General features: G+C 38.8%; 1 pseudogene; it reads right to left on the bottom strand.

Annotated features, from left to right (window-relative positions):
* LOC130744930 (uncharacterized) overlaps positions 1-20,600 on the bottom strand; it is a 41,830-nt pseudogene extending 21,230 nt beyond the window's left edge.
* Between the last annotated feature and the right edge of the window lie 3,947 nt (positions 20,601-24,547).

A 24,547-nucleotide genomic window follows, 5' to 3' on the forward strand; every position in this document is an offset into this window, starting at 1 on the left:
GCCAGCGGGAGGAAACTGATATGGTGATGAACACAGATGCATCGGATATGCTCCGAGGGGCAAGCGACGCAAATCTAGTGGATGAGCCGGAGGCCCCAAAGTATCAGCCACGGGACGCCAATCCCAAGAAGTGGTGCGAGTTCCACCGGTCCGCCGGGCATAATACGGATGACTGTTGGACTTTGCAGCGGGAGATTGATAAGTTGATTCGGGCGGGATATCAAGGAAATCGTCAAGGCCAGTGGCGCAATGGTGGCGATCAAAACAAAGCGCACAAGCGGGAGGAGGAGCGAGCGGACACTAAGGGCAAGAAAAAGCAAGAATCAGCGGCTATCGCCACAAAAGGGGCTGATGACACGTTCGCTCAACACTCAGGACCGCCCGTCGGGACCATCAACACCATCGCCGGGGGATTTGGCGGCGGTGGCGACACTCATGCGGCGCGTAAACGCCATGTTCGTGCCGTTAATTCCGTTCATGAGGTCGCTTTTGGATTCGTACACCCTGACATAACAATCTCGATGGCGGACTTTGAGGGGATAAAGCCTCATAAGGACGACCCGATTGTGGTACAGTTAAGGATGAACAGTTTCAACGTTAGAAGGGTACTCCTGGATCAGGGTAGTTCGGCTGATATTATCTATGGTGATGCATTTGACAAGTTGGGACTAACTAACAATGATCTAACTCCATACGCGGGAACCTTGGTAGGTTTCGCGGGGGAGCAAGTAATGGTGCGGGGATACATTGATCTAGACACAATATTTGGGGAAGACGAGTGTGCTAGGGTTTTGAAGGTAAGGTATCTGGTTCTCCAGGTGGTAGCATCCTACAATGTCATCATTGGGCGAAATACATTGAATCGCCTTTGTGCTGTAATTTCGACAGCCCACTTAGCGGTCAAGTATCCGCTAAGCAGTGGAAAGGTGGGAAAGCTGAAGGTGGACCAGAAGATGGCGAGGGAGTGTTACAATAATTGCCTTAACTTGTACGGCAAGAAGAGTGCGTTGGTTGGTCATAGATGTTATGAAATCGAAGCTTCGGATGAAAATCTTGATCCCCGGGGCGAGGGGCAAGTAAATAGGCCCACGCCAATTGAGGAAACGAAGGCGCTAAAGTTTGGCGATCGCACTTTGAAGATTGGGACCAGACTGACGGAAGAGCAGGAGACGCGCCTGACAAAACTGCTTGGGGAGAACTTAGACTTGTTTGCTTGGAGCTGCAAAGACATGCCTGGAATTGATCCAAACTTCATATGCCATCGATTAGCATTGAATCCAAGTGTCAAGCCAGTTTCACAACTTAGGAGGCGCTTGGGTGGCGACAAAGGGAAGGCGGTGCAACAGGAGGTCGACAAGTTGCTGGCGGCAGAGTTCATCAGGGAAGTGAAGTATCCGACGTGGTTGGCGAACGTCGTAATGGTGAAGAAGGCGAACGGGAAATGGCGAATGTGTGTAGATTACACAGACTTAAACAAAGCATGTCCAAAAGATTCGTATCCCCTTCCCAGCATCGATAGCCTTGTTGATGGTGCCTCGGGCAACGAACTGCTTAGCTTGATGGATGCTTACTCTGGCTATCATCAAATCCGCATGCACCCGGCAGACGAGGACAAAACGGCTTTTATGACTGCCAGAGTCAATTATTGCTATCGCACCATGCCGTTTGGACTAAAGAACGCTGGGGCTACCTACCAAAGATTGATGGATAGGGTTTTTGCTGGGCAGGTGGGAAGAAACATGGAGGTTTACGTTGATGACATGATTGTTAAATCAGTACGAGGTTTAGACCATCATCAAGATCTGGATGAGGCATTTGGCGAAATAAGGAAGCACAGTATGCGCCTCAATCCGGAGAAGTGCTCTTTTGGTGTTCAGGGGGGCAAGTTTTTGGGATTCATGATCACATCCAGAGGAATCGAGATAAACCCAGAAAAATGCAAGGCGATTCAGCAGATGAAAAGCCCTTCCAATGTGAAAGAAGTCCAACGTTTGACGGGGCGAATAGCAGCTTTATCTCGGTTTCTTCCCAAGTCCGGTGACAGATCTTTTCCTTTTTTCAAGTGTCTTCGTAAGAATGTCGCATTCGAGTGGACGGCGGAGTGTGAGGAAGCTTTTGTTCGCCTCAAGGAACTCCTATCGTCACCGCCAATCTTGTCGAAACCAATGCAGGGACACCCGCTGCATTTGTATTTTGCTGTGAGCGATAGTGCTCTGAGTTCTGTGATGTTGCAGGAGATAGATGGCGAGCATCGAATTGTTTATTTTGTTAGTCACACACTCCAGGGCGCGGAGGTCAGATATCAGAAAATTGAGAAGGCGGCGCTGGCGGTCCTCGTCACCGCCCGGCGGTTGAGACCTTATTTTCAGAGTTTTCCCGTAAAGGTGCGGACGGATTTGCCCTTGAGACAAGTATTACAAAAACCGGATTTATCAGGTAGATTGGTCGCCTGGTCGGTTGAATTGTCAGAGTATGGTTTGCAATACGATAAGCGGGGCACGGTTGGTGCGCAGTCACTAGCTGACTTTGTGGTCGAGTTGACTCCAGATCGGTTTGAAAGAGTGGACACTCAGTGGACTCTCTTCGTGGATGGATCCTCCAATAGTAGTGGCAGCGGCGCGGGAGTAACGTTAGAAGGGCCAGGGGAACTAGTGTTGGAGCAGTCTCTGAAATTTGAGTTCAAAGCAACGAACAACCAAGCAGAATATAAAGCTCTCATCGCCGGATTGAAGTTGGCGCGGGAAGTGAAGATCAGGAGTTTGTTGATAAGAACGGACTCACAATTGGTGGAAAATCAAGTGAAGGGAACTTTCCAGGTCAAAGATCCTAATCTGATCAAGTACCTTGAGCGGGTACGGTATTTGATGACACTCTTTCAAGAGGTCGTGGTGGAGTACGTTCCTCGGGCAGAAAATCAGCGGGCGGACGCGCTAGCCAAACTGGCAAGCACGCGGAAGCCCGGCAATAACAAAAGTGTGATTCAGGAAACGCTGGCGTACCCAAGCATCGAAGGCGAGCTCATGGCCTGCGTGAACAGAGGGAGAACATGGATGGATCCCATAATATCTATCTTGGCGGGGGACTCGGCAGAAGTGGAGCAATGCACGAAGGAGCAGCAGCGGGAGGCGAGTCACTATACTCTCATTGACGGACACTTGTATCGCCGTGGTTTCTCGACGCCATTGTTGAAATGTGTACCGCCAGAGAAGTACGAAGCGATAATGTCTGAAGTACATGAAGGAGTGTGCGCGAGCCACATCGGGGGAAGGTCTTTGGCTTGCAAAGTGTTGAGGGCGGGTTTTTACTGGCCCACCCTCAGGAAAGATTGTATGGACTTCGTGAAGCAGTGCAAGGAGTGTCAAGTGTTCGCGGATTTGTCTAAGGCACCGCCAAAAGAGTTGGTAACGATGAGCGCCCCGTGGCCTTTCGCCATGTGGGGTGTGGACTTAGTAGGACCTTTCCCGACCGCCAGGGCACAAATGAAGTTTATATTGGTGGCGGTGGACTACTTCACTAAATGGATTGAGGCGGAACCCTTGGCCAAGATTACTTCTGCAAAGATAGTCAATTTCTACTGGAAGCGTATTGTTTGCAGGTTCGGGATCCCAAGGGCGATCGTATCTGACAATGGGACCCAGTTTTCAAGCTGTCAAACAAGGGAGTTCTGCAAGGAAATGGGCATACAGATGAGGTTCGCCTCTGTTGAGCATCCGCAGACGAACGGGCAGGTGGAATCTGCAAACAGGGTAATCCTACGAGGACTAAGACGACGACTCGCGGAGGCTAAGGGAGCTTGGTTGGATGAACTTCCGGCGGTGCTGTGGTCGTACAACACCACCGAGCAATCTACTACAAGGGAAACCCCCTTTAGAATGACCTACGGGGTAGATGCAATGTTGCCGGTGGAGATTGACAACTGTACATGGCGGACTCGACCAGGTTTTGAAGAGGAAAATCAGGCCAACATGGCGGTGGAGCTGGACCTTTTGTCGGAAACGCGCGACGAGGCGCACATTCGGGAAACAGCAATGAAGCAGCGCGTGGCGGCAAAGTTCAACAGCAGGGTTCGCGTCCGAGATATGCAGGTTGGCGACCTGGTCCTCAAGTGGCGATCGGGAGCCCCGGGGAACAAGCTTACTCCCAACTGGGAAGGGCCCTACCGCATTATTAAAGTTCTTGGTAATGGGGCCTATCACTTAGAGGAGCTTGATGGGAGGCGGTTACCTCGATCGTTCAATGGTTTGAGCTTGCGCTACTTTTATAGTTGATCGCAGGCGAGAAAGTGAACAAGGCGGAATCGCCGGAGCCAGATATCTTTAAGATTTTCCGAAGTGTTCTCAAATTCTCCAATGTACTGCAACGACAAATCAATAAAATAAAACGAAAATTCACGAAATTCGTGTCCAAAAAATTCCAGGGATTCCCTGACGATCGGAATTGCCGATCGACATAAAGAATTACGGCGATCACTAAGTGGGACAAGCTTGATCCCCAAAGGGGCTTGCTGGAACCCTGAAGGTTGTGGTGATTCCACAAATGGCCTTTGACGCCTGGGAATCACCCTCCGGAAAGTCTGACGTGATCGCCGGTCCCGTAAACGATGTGCTGGGTAAGTCTCGCCAGAATACGACGAGCGCCGTTAACTAAACGAAAATTCACGAAATTCGTGTCCAAAAAATTCCAGGGATTCCCTGACGATCGGAATTGCCGATCGACATAAAGAATTACGGCGATCACTAAGTGGGACAAGCTTGATCCCCAAAGGGGCTTGCTGGAACCCTGAAGGTTGTGGTGATTCCACAAATGGCCTTTGACGCCTGGGAATCACCCTCCGGAAAGTCTGACGTGATCGCCGGTCCCGTAAACGATGTGCTGGGTAAGTCTCGCCAGAATACGACGAGCGCCGTTAACTAAACGAAAATTCACGAAATTCGTGTCCAAAAAATTCCAGGGATTCCCTGACGATCGGAATTGCCGATCGACATAAAGAATTACGGCGATCACTAAGTGGGACAAGCTTGATCCCCAAAGGGGCTTGCTGGAACCCTGAAGGTTGTGGCGATTCCACAAATGGCCTTTGACGCCTGGGAATCACCCTCCGGAAAGTCTGACGTGATCGCCGGTCCCGTAAACGATGTGCTGGGTAAGTCTCGCCAGAATACGACGAGCGCCGTTAACTAGGCAAAAGTCTTGGGACCCCCAAATGGCCATTGGGATCCAAGCATTGTAAGCCCCGAGCGGGCAAAGCCCCGGGCGAAGTCCTCGAGAATGGAGGCCGTTTCTTCCTATTAGGGAAAAAACGTCTAAAGTCTTGGTGGTGGAATACCAAGCAACAAGTCCTAGTTAAAATTAAGGCACGAAATCGTTAGGCGTAATTCAATCATATGACGCGTGAAAAATAGCGCAAGATATAAGGTCAGCGAATGAATAGGAGGGAAGGCGAGTAGTGTACGGCGAACAAAATATCCAACGGCGATATAAAAAGCTATGGCGAAGGGTTCCTTAAACATAGACGAATGGCGGAAAAGTACACTACAAGGTGACAGTAAAAGATAAAGGTAATGTTAAAAATTACATTATTCATTGTTTTCTTTCTCCTGTTCTTCTTCTTCCTCTTCTTCTTCAGTCGCTGTCCAGAGGTTTTGGTCAATCAGGGGAGGATCGTCGGGACCAACCAGTCCTGCGGCGGTTATATCTTTCATTACTCCCATGGCGCTAAAGTCAAAGTTCGGGTACAAATGTTGGGCCTGATCTTTGGCGAGGTAGAAACCGCGCTCGCGGTTGTCAAGGGCGATATCAGCGGCTTGTTCCCTCGCCTCAATGGCTTTGGCCTTCTCCGTCGCCAGCTCGTCCTCTAGACTTTTGATCTTTGCTAGTTGGGAAGCAATCTCAGCATCTTTCGTGGCGAGGGCCTCGGCATGAGTTTCGGTCGCTTTCTTGATCTCCTCGGACGTAGCCTGCATCACCGCCTCCATGTCAGATTTCGCCAAGGCCAAGGATTCCGCAGACTTTTTCTCTTGCTCCGCCAACGCCTTTTTCACTAACTCCAGCTCAGCGCACAGTATGGCAAGCTCTGACTCCTTAGCAATCAGCGCCTCGCCTCGGGCGATCAAGTCCTTCTCAGCTTGCTCTTTTTCCTTCTTGCAAGCTTGAAGACTTGCATCAAGCTCATCTGCTTCTTCCTTCATCAGCGCCAGCTGATCCTCCAGCTCGCCGATTTTAATCCCCGCCGTGCCAATCATCTTGTCGGCATAGACTTTGTCTTTTCCTGCCTGCGTCGCCAGTTTGTCGAAACGCTTTTCCCAAGCAGCGGCGGCTTCTTGATGCTTAGCACTTTCGGCCTTCAACCGCTCAGCTTCAACGTTGGCGGCATTGAACTTCTCAAACGTGTGAGCAAAGATGCACCCAGCGCGTAGGAGGCAAGCAAGAGTCTCCTCCTTGGTGTCATTCAGGCCCCGACTCAAAACTTCTTTTTCTATAACGTCACGGTTGAGACCAGCAAGAAAGAATTCTGAGGGTTCAATGGCGTTGGGGAGCATATTATAATAGCTTGAAGAACCGACCTCGGGAGCAGGGGCTTGTTCAATTTGAGCTGCTTCAGAGGTAGTGGCAGCGCCAGGACAGGATTTTTCCCCTTGATGAGGCGGGGAAGGCATGGAGCCTGCATCATGTGTTGAGGGCGGGCTAGGAGGCGCATCTTGGCGAGGGGGAGACTTTGGGGTTTCATTTTCTTTTTCCTTATCTCCAATAGGAGTGTCGGAAGGCGCAGCAGCTTTTGTGGCGTTAACGCCGGCGGAGGCGGCTGTTGCGCCAATAGAGGACTCAGTGGCAACAGCAGCGGTCGCACCGGCGGAGGCAGGAGAAGAAGCTGGTACGGCGGTTGGCTCGGTAGCTGCGGCGACAGAGGCTTCAGCGACATTTTTGCCTTTAGGCGCAGCAGCAGTGGTGGGCTGAGCGCCAGGGTTGGATGTGCCGGCGTCGGAGGAGGCTTTGGTCAATCTTCTCCTCTTGGGAGCTTTGGTGCTCTCGGCTTGGTTCTCAGCACCGCCCCGTTTTTTCGCGTCGCCCTCAGTGTTGAATTTTGGGGAAAAGCGAGCCATTCTCCTCTCGCGGGCCTTCAGGAGCTCGGCGTTCGTGAAATTCATATCTTCTGTAACAATAAAAAAAAAACGATCAGTGATAACATAGGAGTCGAGAAAGGAAATGTCAATAATAAAAGTGAGCTATGGGCAACCTAAGTATTTGGGAGTTCTTGAGAGGTCAGCGCCCTCAAGGACTGTTGTGCAGTCAAGGATGGGAAGTGGGGCAAGGAGATTAAGAAAGGCTTTATCGTTGGCGGACAAGGAATCCTCTGAAGGATCGGTGATCCCGTTGGGCTTCTCTGTCCAGTAAAGAGGAAAGAGGGCGGTCCCGTCTCTGAGGGTGAATGCCTCTGGGTAGGCGGGATGAACCGCCACACGGAAGTACTTTCGTGCGAAGGAGGACTTCGCGTTACTTTTGTGGGGATGCAAACACTTCCGGCCGGCTCGGGCCTTCAAGGAAATCCATCCTTTGTTTTTGATGGACTTGGGGTCGACGTCGTAAAGGTAGAAGAAACTGGTGGGGGATGGGGCGATGCCGACAGCGGCGCTTAGGATTTCAAAACATCGAATGAAGGCCCAGGCGTTAGGGTGGAGTTGACAGGGAGCCGCGTTGATGTCGCGGAGGACGGTTTGGACAAAGGGCGAGAAAGGAAGCCTGATTCCAAGCTCGCTAAACATGTATTCGTACGCAAAGAAAAAATGGGATCTCTTTACGTCGCCGTCTGGCTTGTGAAGCCAGGGGCGATCCCCGGGACTGCAAACCCAGATCCTGAGTTTGGCGTTAAACTCATCGTCATTGGACAAGCCACCCAGGGAGTTCACGAATTGCACAATGGGATCGCTATCTTGGAAGATGGAAGGTTGATCTATAGCCTCGTGTTTGGGGGCTACTTGGACTGGAAGGGGCAGAGTGGCGTAGGTTTTTAGTCGGTGAGCTGGGATCTCCGGAACCTCTAAACGGAGGCCGCCGGCAGCGGTGGAGTCAGGGTCGCTTTCGGAGGAGGAAGAAGAGTGATTAGGGGAGGTAGGGTTTGAAGCCATTTTTAGAAGACAGTGAAGTGAAAGAAAGGAAAAGATCAGTATGTGTGTGATGTAAAGATAAGGACAGTGGGACTCACCGGAGTAGGACGTGAAGAGTGGGTAGCGGAAAGGGTGATAAGCGACGGCTCCGGAGCGGAAGTGGGCAGAAGGAGTTTGGTAAGCGATTAGGGAAGTGAAGAGGGGTCTCGGAAAGGGATGACAGTGGGGAAGAAGGGTTTTTATAGGAGAAGGGGAGAAGCTGGAAGGGTGACGCGTGTTGGACGCGTGTGGAAGGTTGGAAGTCATGATGGTTTTGGGGAGGTGGGTCGCGTGCAAAGGGGAGTTACTGCGCACGATGGGACGGTTATGAAAGGTGAAGTGACGGTTCCGGAGAAAGAGGGAAATTGATGTAACCAACACATCACGTGGGGCAGCCACGTGAGGCAGATAGAAATTTGAAAGGGTTTTAAAATAAGGGAAAGCGCGAAAAGCCTCGCCACTATAAGGATCAAACGCCATCGCCTGACGATTGACACCAACAACGAAGTTCAGTCGCCGCCAGTCAATGATTGAATGATCGGCACATGACCCATGCCTGCCACCTTTCCCGCCGGCGAGCGATCATACACCTCCAACTTATCACCAATACAAAGTAGTCGTTCTCGCCGCTTGCGGACTTGTGGACTTGCCAGCTTGGTTTGCTCGTCAAGTCGGTGGACTGGGTAACTGAAAATGCTAGTTTCCTTTTGCTCACGCCATGTTGGCGATATAGTTAACTTCTCTTTTCTCAAGCCATGTTGGCAGTGTAGATTCCGGTGTACAATAAGACATGTAACAGCATTTAAAAGACACCCTTAGCTCTCGTACCTCGAGCTCGGTGTCTTGTGGACTAGTGGACTGGGCGAGCCCCTAGAGGGGCAACGCCCAGCATGTATCCCGCCCTGAGGCGGGGCCCTGGCCTTCAGATGGGCCTTGATCTCGGAGGCCCAATTGGCCCAATAGGTAGTACCCAAGCTCTATAAATAGGAGGTAGTTATCAATTGTAAGGGACTTTTGGCTCATTTGATGAAGTAACACATAAAATTCAGCATTCTCTCTCTTACTCTCTCTCTCTAGCACAATCTCTCTACCCTTAGGTACTATACCTTTCCTCAATGTTCATTCCCAGAACACTCTGCAGCAGTTAATTCCCTCAATCTCTCTGCTGCAGAGTTTCTAGCCTTTAGATTGATCCAATGATTCACAATTTTCACGCATTAAAAAGAATTTAAAATACCCATGTGACCATCAAAAGCATTGCAGGAAGCGTGGTAACCATATTCTCCTCCTTTACCGCTGCGCCGCTCCACGCCGGTCACCGTCCGCCACAGTCCATCAATATAGTCTCCGGCGAAACCGATTCTTCATCAATCTTCCGAAACAAACTCCACCACTTTCTGATTCCCGTCAATTCCTTTGCTTACTCTACGTCTTTTCATCACTGTTGCAGAAAAACCCATAAGATTCAACCTTTGCACAAATTGCGATAATGATATGATGATACAGAGAAAGTGGAGAGGAGAGCAATTTGATGAAAACATTCAATTTTGATGGGCAACATATGTGGAGGACTCAACCTCGGCGGTTCAATCGTTACAACAGCGCTGGACGACAGACTTTTGCCGTTGAACGTCAACGACACAACAATTTTCCGGCGCCGGCGAATGTTGCTGCCACCAATTCTTCCAATATGGGTTGCGTACCGCCTACTGGCAATGGTTCCCTTGCTTCTAAACACCCTATCAGTTCCAATGGCGTTGTTCTACTCTTTGCATCACTTTGATGGTCACGTGCGTGTTTTCACTTAATTAAAACATTTTTTAATGCTTGAAAATTGTGAATTGTTGGATCAATCAAATGGCTGAAAACTCTGCAGCAAAGAGATTGAGAGAATTAACTGCTGCAGAGGATCCATTCTCACGTGTGAATGGTACATAGAATTAACTGCGTATTGATAACTTACATGTAATATGAAGATTTATGGATGTATCTTTCTAAGTTAGATCAATGTTGAAATTTGTTGTCTTTGTTTTTTTTCTGAGCTGTTGTTATTTTTCTTTGTTCCATAAAAACTTAATGAAAGGAGGTCCCAGTGGCAAGCATCCTAATCCTACTGATGAGGAGCAAGGTACGTATTAGGTATTTTTTTTTTTGAGAAGCAACTGAATATTTATATAGATAATGAAAAATAAAAGTCATAAGAACAATCCTCTCATGTGGACAAAAAGTCTCAAACTGCTAAAATGATGTGGTAAAAGAACGGCCAAGGAGAAAGCCTCATCAAAACCTCTCCAAGGGAAAACCCAATGGGAAAAAACCCAAGGAGAGGAAAAAGAGTACTTTAACCAAGGCAACCAACCACAAACCAGAAAACGCAAGCAGAATAGAGATAACTTTGCAAAATAAAATACAAGAACCCACAAACTAATACAGCAGACTAAAAAAGTAAGGAAGAGCTAATAGATAATAAAAGCAAATTCCTCTCTGATCCATCACTACTCTTGCCGTGAAGAAGATAAGCCAGCATGAATACTGGAAGTCTTGAAATAATAAAGGTCCCTTGAAATATCAGCCCCTCGCTTAGCCAATTTATCAGCTTCGCCATTTGCTTCTCTAAAAATGTGTTTCACCGATAAACAATTTACCTCCGCAGCCCACAAGTCAATCTGGTTAAGCTTGTTCAGTAATTTCCATGGTCTGTTACTTCGATTATTGACCCAACCGACAGCTAGAGAAGAGTCACTTTCAATTGTTAAATTCCTCAATTGCCAACTAACACAGAGCAAAAGTGCCTCAAAGATTGCCCAGACCTCTGCTTCAAAAGCAAAGCCTTCCCCAACATGTTTAGAGAAAAACCCCAGAATCTCATTATCGCTATTTCGAAAAATGCCACCGATACCACATCTTCCCGGTGAACCTCTGGCAGCACCATCAACGTTAATTTTAATTAATCCCGCCTCAGGAAGAGTCCAGCTCGCATGTCTTGCGATAGGCGCCTTGGGCACAAATCTAATTAGCTCGAAATTCCTGGCCAATTGGTCAATACTGAACGCATTTTGGAGGAGCAGATCGTGAGTCCACCATCCAATTCGTGAAAGGTGAAGATCCCACACTTCAGTACAGTTGAATAACTTCTGATTAAAGCACACATTATTCCTTTCAATCCAAATTGACCATGATAGAGCATATGGTAATAGACTCCAAAGCAACTTATCAGAATGTTTGGGCAAATGGTCCCATTCAGAAATAAGTCCCTCTAAGGACGAGGGAACAGCCCAATAAAAGCCTTCGCGATTTACAATCGAGCACCACAGATGCCAAGTGTACTTACAGTGTAGAAATAGGTGAGAGCAAGTTTCTGTAGTGGCCGAGCATAGAGGGCAAGAAGATGAGTCAGCTAGATCAATACCTCTAGAAATTAAATTGGCTCTAGTTGCAATTTTATTCTTCTGAGCCTGCCAAAAAAAGAGCGCAACTTTGGGAGGAATGAGTTTTGCTACATTTTTAGGAACTTGCCAAGTGCGGTTGGTGAAGGTTTGATCTTCAGCCCAACTGCAAAGTTCCTTAACCGAGAAGAAGCCCGATTGATTGAGACACCAGATCAGATAATCACCCCCCAAAGAAACTGGAATGATGGAATTGATTGAGGCCAGAAGCTGAGAATGAAGTTCCTCATTAGGTATGTTATATCTACGGTTCCCCTAGACAATTTGATCAGCCTCTGAAATAGCCATTTGCGACGATTTAATAATATGATGTTCTGTTTAAGATTCTCACGGTCCTCCTGCTTTTCACTTCTCCAAGCCACCCCAATAAATTACTTGACTGTAGGACAGGAGGAGAAAAAACGGTCTCAAATTTGAACCCCATCCAATTTCCACGACTCATCACTTCTACTAAATCCTTTTTTCTGTCTTTGCAAATTGTCAAGAGACAAACATCTTCAGGTGTAATGCATAGTAAAAGTTGAATGAGGTTAATTTTGCTGGGAAGTACAACAGGCATGAAGTTAGAGTGAAAGTGGTACTAGCTTGTATTAAAGCTCAACCTGAAATCTATAGTGCTTTAGTTCTCTGTTGCCTTTCTAAGGAAACAAACTGTTTGTAATTTAGATAAACTATTTCCACTTGGTTAGGACTGGTTCGGACATATGTAAATGCTAGATGTATCTGTCAGGGTGAGGGAATGGTTTGGAGTTTGGACATATGATTCTATGCTATTATTTTAATGTATGCCTTCATGTAATCATTTTGCTTTCTAGCAAGATAAGATGCTGAGATCATTAGGCCCTGTAAACTACCTTCCCAACAGAAAAATGAAATTTAACCACATAATAGTAAGCGTAGCTCTTGGTTACATGCTTTATCTTTTCAGTGTAAAAGAAGAGATATATGTCAATGATTATATTCCACCTAATTGTTTTGTTATGCCTCTGGCACATTTGTCAAATGTTTTTGAGTTTGTCTCACAATTCATGTGTGCTGTAGATAATCAACATGTAAAATGCATGGAGGTATGTTTTAAGCTGGTTTTTTAATCTGTGAATGGTACATGGCTCCTTTATCATTTATAATATTTCAAGTATTATTAAATTATTATTTCTTATTGTTTGGGGTTACTGTTTCAAACGGTCACGATATTTAATGCTTAAACCAGTGATCCAATAATAAAAGAGGCATGTATTTCGTATTTTCTGTTGGTGACTATTAATATGAGGGTTTTAGAAGAATAATAGTATAATAAAGGATTAAAAAAAAAAAGCTAAAAAGCATTTTTGGCCCCTGATGTTTCAAGTTTGTGCAAATTCTGCCCCTACTCTATTTTTGTCGACGTTTCTACCCCTCATGTTTTCAAACAGTGCACCGTCTACCCCTCCGTCAGTCAGGCTTTCTCAGGAGAGGTTCCTGAGTGGATTGGAGAGATGAAGAGGAGTATATGAAGTTGATGATGATCAAGAAAATGATATAAATTAAATTTGCTTGATGTGTATATCAATTATATATATAACTGAACTGGTTAAATGCATGTTTTGCTACTTACAGATCTTGATTTTGAATCTCCCATACCCCATTTTTCCAATTTCACTTGTAATTTCCACATGGTAGGTCCAGAAAATATTTAAAAAAAGTTAAATCAGATCATTCCATTAGTTTTTTAACGTCTGACTGACGGAGGGGTAAACGGTGCGCTATTTGAAAACATGAGGGGTAGAAACATCGACAAAAATATAGTAGGGGCAAAATTTGCACAAACTTAAAACATAAGGGGGCAAAAGTGCTTTTTAGCCTAAAAAAAATCAGTTGTCAAGAAAACTTTAAGTTGTGCAACGCACAGGTGAGCATACTAGTTTATTACATCAGCAATCATATATTATCTCTAGCATATATAATCATTGGCAATCCTACTATCATATTCACTATCACATAGTTCATAGCAGAGTCATACATAATCACATCTTCAAGTCTTGCTTTTATACTTCATGATCTTCTGTGAGAGAGAGATAATAGATGTTGGAGCTTGTACTTCGCAGAGATTCTAGCTGTTGGATCAAACAATGCTTTTGTCAGATGCATTAAATGCATGACACTGTTTGATGAAGACTTTTTTCTGAAAAGATGTAGTCTGACAGCTGGTAGGTAGCATTGGTCTTTGCTTCTATCCGTTGATAAGAAAATACGACAACTTTGTAGTGACAACGTTGTACTTCAGCTTTGGTCATTGTGCTTTGTCAGTTCACATGATCTTCTATCAAGACTTCTTCTCCAAGTTTGTTTGAGATATTTTTCTAATTTGAAGGTGAGGCTCATTCTTCAAACACTGCAACTTGCTTTGTTTGAAACTCTTCTTTCTTCAGACGTTCCTTTTGCTTCAGAAGATCTTCTTTCCTCAAACAATTTTCTTCCATTTCCTATCATTGGTCATTTTGAGTAAGACGATAAGCTTTGACCAGTAGAATGTAGCTTCTTCACTGGGATTGAACTGTCTTTCCATATAAGTTGTTTAGCTTGAACAAAAAAAAGTAGGCATATACGATGAGTCAAAGCGTTCCTGAAATATGAAATTTTTATTGTTCCACTTATGCCCTTAAAATTTTTATCATTCAAAACATGATAAACGATATGAATAAACATTTGAACTTAATAATATACTTCCAAGCCCATCAACTCAAAGCTTGAGGCCAATACTAACCTTTGCTCAAAAAGCTTCCAAAAAAAATATGAAGAAGATTATGAAAATAGTACTGAAGAAAAGGATGTGAAGACCCAAGTGTTGCACAAGCTTGCTATCCGCCTCTAGCTCCAAGATCCACTCACAATCAAGAATCAAGAAGAAACTTTAACGTTTTTCTCCTCTTTCCTCTCATTCTCACTTGCGGCCTTCTTTCTCTTTTGGTGGTAGAATAGTGAATTTTTCACTTAAATAAGGAAAAGAAGGAAACGTGTGTGAAGGAGAGTGATTGGCTCTTCTCCACTACACATTGTGGACAAGTGTCCCTCCACAAGAGGTTGACACTTATCTCGGGTCCAAGATCAGTCAGTACGTTTTTTACCCGAAAATCTTTCTTCGTCTGGGAAAATTTCCTTTTTGGGAAAAGATTACTTGTGGAAAAAAAATCAAAATAGAAAAAATAAAATCTCAAAACGGGGTCTCGAACATTTTAATTCGTGACCTGAAAGTTCGAACATTTTAATTCGTGACCTGAAAGTTCCCTAAAAAACCTATGCGGAGGTTGAGGAAAACTTCCTCGGGTTCCGGAAATAAACCCTATCGATATTACAGTCAAAAGTTTCGAAGGTGTACACACATTCACAAGAAGAACTATGACGGGTCTTATTCCCGCTCCGATTATGAATCTTGGCTTAATTAGTATTTTTACAACGAGAAATCGCCTTTCGAATCTTCCGAATTGTAATCAGGTTGTGAATACGATTCAGACTTAACATTCGAAGTGGTTACGACTTCATACATACATATACATATACATATACATATATATATATATACATATACATATATATATGTATATATACATATACATATATATACATATACATATATATATATATTGTTTCACTTGCGAGTTTTAGCACACACTTCTCACACACATCTTTACGTCAGCATAGAAATCGAGGCGTAGGTCGGAAATTAACTATTTAGTAATTTCAAAAATCTAGGTCTCTTTAGATATACTTAGCGTATACCAAACCTGGAAGGGACCATCCTTGATATAATAAACATATTGCAAGATATAACATATAACATCCATTCATATAAAATATTACCTTGATTTAAGATTCTTTATTCTAACACATGCTAGACATTGTCGATATTAGGCCAAAGTACACGGACCAATAATTTTATTCCATAGAAGAAATATAGGGGTTGTCTAAATGATCCATGATAAAGTTTGGGTTAAATAACCCATCATCCAATCACATTGGAGATAAATGAGTTGGAATTTCTATATTTTATTTATTAATTTATTTCCAACTCATTTATCTCCAATGTGATTAGACGGTGCGTTATTTAACCCAATCTTTATAATGAGTCATTTAGACAACCCCAGAAATATAATGTCAGACATTAGTTGGTATTTGATATTTAAAAGTATTAGTTATTGCGTAATAGTAATACTAGCTAGTTGGCATCTAGGAGGGATGTCACAGTTTGTGTCGGGTTTTTGTTCATTAGTGTCGGCTTGAATCTATATATATATGTAAAGCTCACTTGAGCTTTTGCATTAAACTCATTAGCAAAGAGTATTAAATGCATTAAACCATATAATTCTCAAATTAAAAACTAAAAAAAAATTATTGTCAATATTAAAAATTAATTTTGTTAAAAAAAACTGAAATTTTCTTTAGTTTTGTATTTGACAAATATTGAAAATTAAAATTAGTTAATAATAAAATAATATTTTTAATAAATAATGTAGATAAATAGTTTTAAAATTAAAAAGCGCCGCTAAAATGAATTTAAAGTTAACTATAACATATATGTGCATTATTGAAAAAATATCCAATAATAATTTTGATCTATGATATATTAGTAAAAATTACTTATCCATGAGAGGGTTGTTCTCATGAATCATTTGCTATTAATAATATTCATCTTTTGTTGTAAAAAAAATTACTTAAGGAAGCATAATAGAGAAAAATAATAATGGTCAAAGTTGAATAAATGTTCGTTGTGAGAGGCATATCCATTTAATGTGATCGTAGAACCTCGAGAGATTATAAGTCTCTTGGCTATCGGCTTTGAGAAAACATTCGGAAACCAAATAAGTTAAATAAATTTAAATTCTCTTGATAATATTTTAAGGTATTTATGTTATCACTTATCATAATTCTAAAATTTAAAATTAATTTATTCTTCTTGACCTTGGCAAGTCACAAAAATGACTTTCTTGGGAAAAATTTGGATTGGGCGAGCCCCCCACACCCTAGAGGAACTTGCCCAGGGACGAACAAGACCTAAAAGAGAGGAACTCGCTAGGGGCGAGAGAAAGGACTTAGGAGATTAGAGACCCCTTTAGGGCAAGCGCCAGGGGCGGTTGATGTATGTAAGGGAGTTGGGCCGAGTGAGGTACGACCCAACAAGCCCCATTAGTGGCAAAGTTAGGGTTTCATGTAACCTCTATAAAAGGGGACTTTATGATCATTGCAAAGGATCATTCGGCATTTATTCTAAAGGATTAGGCTATTACTAGACTCATGCTTTACTAGGGTTTGAGGCTTATATCATTCTTGAGTGTTCATTTCCAGAACAAAAGTATAAAAAATGATATTAAAATTTATTTCATGACACTAGCACTTAACGTTCTTTTACGTAATTTAAATATTTCAAATTAACTTAATAATTTTTCATAAATTTTTTTATTTCTAAAAATCATTTCTATGCTAATAATTAAATATCAATAATAAAATTTGAGTAATATTAATTATTTATACAAAAAAATCTAATAATATTTATTGAAATGTCTTAACACAGTTTATTTACAATTATAATTAAAAAATATTTTTTATTTAGTTAAACTATAATAATTTATATATAATGTTAAAAAATATTGTAAGTAAACCCGTGCAACGCACGGGTATAATATCTAGTACTTTTTTATAGTGAACAAATAGTCGTTATATAATTCATTGATGAGGAAAATAGGACACCTAGTCACCAACACATTAAAGAGAATGATATATGGTTGAAGGGGATTCACTATAAAGAGTGGAATAGATGGCCGAAGGAGGGAATTGAAGTATTGATGCAATTTTTTTTTGTGATATTATGTCTTGATTTTATTTATTGTGTAAAATTGAAATAATAATTTTTGTATTTAAGAATCAATAGATGAATGAAATGTTTTATGAAAATGTATTATGTGATTTTAACATCAATATAAACTTCCTCAAACTTTTATTCAATTGAACATGTATATTTATTTTTATTCATACTAAGTTCCAACTTCTAAGAATCCAAATCAATAATGAACAACTTTTTGTTAAATAAAGTTTTGAATATAATCATATACCACATTGCCCACCTGGCCCACCAAAAAGAAAGGCTTGGTGATAAATAGGTCCTTCATAACCATGGTACAACGCGGCATAACAATTAGATGTTGTGTCACAATTTGGCTTCATGTACTTGGAATTTACTCAACTTCATTGTAATTTGAATCCACAATCATTAGATCTGCAATGAAACCCGAGTTTTTGAATAACTCTTGAGGCAGTCTTCCACTACCCATTGGAGGACTAATCGTATTGGGCGGAGCAAATGTTTCACCACCATATCTAATTAAAGTTGAACCCTTACTTAAGTGAGTAAATATTTGTTTAGGCCAATATCCAAACGGAATTTGATCATAAGTACCAAACAACCACCAATGACCTGTGAAATTATCCTACAAATAATGATGCAATTAAAAGATGAAGATATTTCCCAAAGGCATATTTAAGAGGATTTTAAATCTCATGTAGGTGAATAGATTATCAATTTGGTACAGTCGTATATATTAAATTACGTTACCTGTTTGACTTTTATATCAAATAAATATTTTTGTTGTGATCCAATGACAGAGCTATGCTCTAAGACTCCTCCTAAGCCATATCGTGGATCAGGGGCGGATCCAGACCTTACATACCAGTGTGACTAAATATAAAAGAAATTATAGACTAAAATGTATTGAAAATATTTTTTTCAAAAAAGAGAAATATTATAAATAAAACCATGAGAGAAAGTTTCTCATGGACATATAAGAGTTTACAGTCCAATAAGGACTAGGTTCCAAGACGGACTAGGCTTACAACGAAATATAATAAAAGAAGCAAAGTGAAAAATAATTAATAACAAACCCAAATTCTCATGTTCTTCCCCTTTTCAGCGTGTATTAATAATTATTTTCATTTACCATCGTTTTAAGCTCTAGTTTGATGCATTACTATTTTTTCTTGTCATGTGAATATTCGATTGTCTCATCTTTTTGCAAATTGTAAAAGTACAGTCTTGAACTTCTTTCTTCCTTTCTTTGTTTTATAGATTAGATAGCTCAAAATTGTTCTAATCTGTTAAGTGATACAGTTTTACAACTTAATTATAACGAGCTTACTGGGAGTATACCTACTGAACTGGGAAAGTTAAGGAAGCTTAGCTTTCTCGCGCTGAAAAATAATCACTTAAGTGGAGCAATTCCGGCAAGTATTGGTAAATTGGAGACATTAGAACGATTGGATCTGAGCTTTAATAGCCTTTTTAGTCCAATTCCAATGACATAGAATTTGGGTTTGTTATTTTGCAACACTACACTCCATGGTATATAAATTTTTTCTAATAAATAAAATAAAAAAACCAATGTGGCTAAAGCCACACCTGGCCTCAATGTAGATCCGCCCATGTCGTGGATGGACTTGCAACACTACACTGCATGCATGTATTTATTTAAAAAAGCATAAACATATTATGTAATTAAGAAAGAAAATGCAATCATTAATTTATAAGTCTTATTGTCCAATGTGCAGTTAAAAGTATTTGATGGTCTCCATATAAGCTTGGATAAATCTTGCACAATAACATTATTATAATTAGAAATAAAATACATAGAATAAATAAAATAAAGGAAAAAAATTAACAACAAATTAAATAGGGTCATTTAAATTATAACATTATTCTCAATTTTTTTACAATGTTATGAAACCTAAAAAAATCATAAACAAGATAAGAAGTCACTTACATCGGCTCCGACTTAGTATACTATTAAGTTCTGCAGGTGGACCGCTTTGAATCCAAAATCCAGATATGCTATATTGGTTTGCATGAAGCGATAAATTATACGTGCCAATATATGCACTTGCTCCATGAAACGTTATATCTTGGGTTGTATCCAGGGTAGCAAACTAGAGGAGGATAAGATATGAGAAAATGAGTAGACATGTTTATGAAGTCAACATTATTGACAATAATTACACATTAGACCGGCTTATTTGCTTCTTTTATAACTAAATGTGTTTTTAATTGAAAATATATGTTAGGTAGTATAATAAAGAAAATTTAAATAGTGAAGAGTAAAAAAAATAAAGTAATGTTTCTATATTTTTTAAACCAAAATGATTTTCTATATAAATATTTTAATAATAATCAATCCAATAAAAAGTTTGAAAACAAAATACTTAAAATTAATCGATTTACATGATGCCCAGGGTAACTTTTAGAATATTGATTAAAATTTTCAAGTTCGGATATTGAAGATGAATGAGTTTTCAACTTCTGTCTCATTGTGGTCTTGAAAATAGGCACTTTACCGGGACGACATCCTTTGATGGAATTTCCATCTTTAATAGCTTTACCAAGGTAAGATGATCTATTTTGCATGCAAGTCCTCATAAAAGTTGGAAAGAGCTTCTTTTTTTTTTTGAAAATGAGAAAAATATATTAGATACAAAATTTACAATTAAAATCTAAAAAGATAAAAGATACTAGAATTAATACAAAAAAATGATTTCCTCGTGCAGGGTCCGGTGATGGTTTTTTTTTTGGTTATCCAATCCGGTGATGGTTACATAAGAATGGAAAACAATAAGAAAGGATCAAACAATAAGGATAATTACCTGAATTTTGTGATTTTTTAGTAAATGGTGTTGAAAAGCAGGTTGCTTATAAATTTCAAAACAATTAAAATCATCATCTATTGAACCCTGCATTCATTAAGCATATTTGATTTAAATAAGTCAGCAATATACTTTGAATTTGAATAAATCCTTTTTACTCTCAAAAAAAAAAAAATTAAGTCAGCAATAAATCAAAGACTTTAGATAGTACAAGTTAAGAGTGCAGTACCCGGGTGCTTTGGTGGTTATGTAATCTATGAAATTGATGTTTCTTTGGTTTGTGTATTCTTCCTCCATCAATTCCATAGCCTTGTACACAAAAACTAACAATCAGAAAGAGAAATACTATTTTCATAATTTCTTTAAAACAATCTTAGTTATTGAGATATATTAGTTATGTGTGCAAGCTTATGCCACTATATATATGTAAAAGCACATGAACAAATATTAAATTATAAAGAGAATACAATATTACTTAGTTACTAATAAATATTGATATTAACTATTTTAATAATTTCTGAATGTCCAACTTTTCCATTTCTCATTATGAATGACAACTTGAGAAAAAAAATAAAAAGTAAAGATAAAATTGGCTTGACCTTCACATTAACAATACTATTAATTGGTTATTAATGACTTTTTTTATTATTCATTATATTATATTAATTACTAATTATAAACCTTTTCTATTTTTCATATTATCCCAACTAGAGATTTTCAAATAATAATAATAATTAAAATTGACTATAATTAGTTATTAATAACATTCTATATTAAAAACTAACAAATAATAAATTTTACATAATGTCAAAAAATATTGCAAATAAAACAAGAAATTGATTACTCCTTTCTTTCACAGTTTTCCCATTTTTTCCCATAATTCCTAGTGTATAACTGTATAAGTAAAAGCCACTTGAACAATTAATAAAAGCTACATTTAATATATTATCTATATATTTTATAAAAGAAAATCCTTATCCACAAAAATTTAACAAATGACATTCTCAGAATGATTTTTCTCTCACCCCTCTCTCTGGCTGACATGTGTCACAGCCACAGCTACTCACAGATATTAATTACTTGCACTTATAATTTGGTTTTTTGTCCCCCATTAAATGTATTTTTCAAAAGCATTTCCTATAATCTTTTTTTGGACAGATTGGATGGCAATGAACAACCAATTGACTTTATATCAAATTGGCAACGAAGTATATATAAAATTCCGGAAATAAATTGTATTTATATCTTCCAATTACCTTCATATCAAATTTGGAATATACACATTATTTACGTACGCGTGGAAAATAACAACGAAGTGTTTTTTTCGAATTAAAAATACATATTCTATTTGGGAATGCAATATTTTTGACAACTTTAGTTATCATTAACCCTAATTTCAACTATATATACGCCCTTATGTTACATTTCTCCTCCATAATTTCATCATTTTTCCTGCAATTTTTTAGTTTCATGTGATTTATCAGATGAAAGATTCTAACCATTTTTTTAAACAAGTTGAATGCTTTTTCAATTACAGGTGATGATTACCAGATCATGATATGGAACTACATATGCATAGGTGAAGTCGATTTTTGATTTTTCATTGTTTATAATTTTCAAATAGATTTTTTTTATCTCCCTGTAATGTTTACTCATAACGTATTGATTTTAGGAAAAAAGTTTCATGTGATATATCATGTGTGTTGAATGTGTCTGGGAATATGAAATGTAATTTTTTGACATATCATATGCGTTGAATGTATTAGGTGGACAATGATGGACTCAAACTTGCAAATAATTTTAAATTTTGAATACCAAGTCTACAGAACTCCCCAGATCACAGAGTTCTACTACAGTTCAGATTTCAGAGTACCAAATTATCAGCAAATTCACAAACATCGCGTCTAGAAAGGTTTTAATTTTCTGATTTGATTTCCTAATGCACAAACATCAGCAATTTCCTATTATTAAATTTGTAGTATAAACTTCTGATTTGATTGTGTCTAATTAATTTTCAAATCTCAATATATAAATTCATATTTGACTAAAATCTAAATATTTTTTTATTCAAATGTGTATATTTGGTATCAGAATATAATTATTTAATGGTTTAAATCTGCAAGATTTTCCTCCATTTAAATGCTATATTCGAAATTTTTTTGAAAAACCTTTTGACTAAAATTATTTAATGATTATTTCTAAAATTGAAGTTAGTCAAATATCAGCAAAATTAATGTTAGTCAAAATTAAAGCTATATTCCAAGTTAATTAATTTTAGTTAAATACTATATCTCTTACCCCCTCTGTTCCAAAACTATTGTAGTTTTAGTTTTTTCACTAAGTTTAAGAGTTCATTAATTGATGTTATAATTTGACTAAAACACCCTTATTTAATATGAGTTATATGAAAGAGAGAGAATGAAAATCATTGGTTAACTAATTGGTGATAATTGTGATTGGTGGAAATAAGAAATGGTACTTGAGACATACAATATTAAATGAGGGCATAGATGGAAGAGAATGAGATAAATTGCTTTGAAAATGTAAAATAACAATGGTTTTGGAACAAAACAAAAAAGCTAAAACTACAATAGTTTTGGAACGGAGGGAGTACGTTTTTTTTAAATTTGATTGATTAGTGCACTCATTTAATGATTTTTGAATTAGCCTATTTAATGATTATTTCAAAAAATAAAGTCAGGTAAATATCAAAAACATTAATTGCTGGATTAATTTTCTTTTATAAAAAAAATAGTTTTTAGTACACCTATTTAATAATTCTTAATTACATTATTTTTTATTCAATTAATAAATTAAATAAATATTTTATTCCTTTCCTAAAAAAACTAGTATGTATACCCGTGCCGATGCACGGGGACATATTTCCAAGTATATAATAATTTTCTTTTAATATATAGAATTATTTATTTTGTATAAATGAAAAGTAAATGTAAATATTATTTTTTATTTGATTAATTTGTTTATGATATAATAATATAATAAATTGTATGACAAATTGCTCTCTCTCTCCCTCCCTCTCTCGCTCTCGCTCTCTCTCTCTCCCTCCCTCCCTCCCTCCCTCCCTCGGTCCCTCTCTCTCTCTCTCTCATGTATAAGTTATTCCAATAACCAACTTGTGTTGTATTAATTTATGTTGTAAGATTGTTATGCTGATTTGATGCTTAGAAAACTTGAATTTAGCGAGTCAATAATTTATTTTACTTTCTCATCATAAAACTTAAACATAAAAAATATAAGCTATATATGTTCATTTATTCTAAACATCTAAACTTATGAAAAAAATTATAAAATTATATTGTTTGTTATTTTCAACTTGAAAATATTTTAAAATAAATGTTCTTTCCCGTGGAATTTATGTTTTCACAATCAAATTAAAATGGTTTCGTAAAAAGTACTAAAATTTTATTAAAACATTTTCTATTAGTTTCAATTTAAAGTATTTTCATGCAAAATGTTCATCATGTAGGAACTTTGTACTATATAATTAATAAATATAGACTAAATATGTTAATTCTTCTCTAATCCCTCGTGGGAGCCCTTTTACCACAGTCAAATTATAATGCTTCTGTATATATACTCCTAAATTATTTAAAAAGTATGGAAAATTTACTAAAATTGTATTAAAACATTTTCTATCAGTTTCAACTTAAAAGTATTTCCATGCAAATTGATCCTCATGCGGGAGCTTTTTACTATATAATTAATAAATATAGACTAAATATGTTTATTCTTCTCTAATTCTTCGTGGGAGCCCTATATTCCCAATCAAATAAAAATACTTATGTATATTTACTCTTAAATTATTTAAAAAGTATGAGAAAATTACTAAATTATAACAAAACATTTTCTATTAGTTTCAACTTGAAAGTACTTTCATGCAAAATGTTCCTCATGTAGGAGCTTTTTACTATACAATTAATAAATATATAGTAAAAATGTTTATTTTTCTCTATATCCCCGTGGGAGCCCTATATTCACAATCAAATTATAACTCTTATGTATATCTACTCTTAAATTATTTAAAAGTTATGAGAAAAGTACTAAAATTATAACAAAACATTTTCTAAGTTTCAACTTGAAATCATTTTGATGCAAAATGTTTCTCCCCGTATGAGTTTTTAAATATGTAACTTAAACATAAATAATATAACTGAAAATATTCTTCCCACTGTCTTCCCAATTTTCACAATTAAATTATATATTCCCTTAAAATCATTTAAAGATTCTAAAAATAGCATATAACATAAACTTATGTAGAAAATTTTATCGGAAATGGCTGAT

Source organism: Lotus japonicus, chromosome 3 (assembly GCF_012489685.1).
Source record: "Lotus japonicus ecotype B-129 chromosome 3, LjGifu_v1.2".
In the NCBI taxonomy this organism is placed as follows: domain Eukaryota; kingdom Viridiplantae; phylum Streptophyta; class Magnoliopsida; order Fabales; family Fabaceae; genus Lotus; species Lotus japonicus.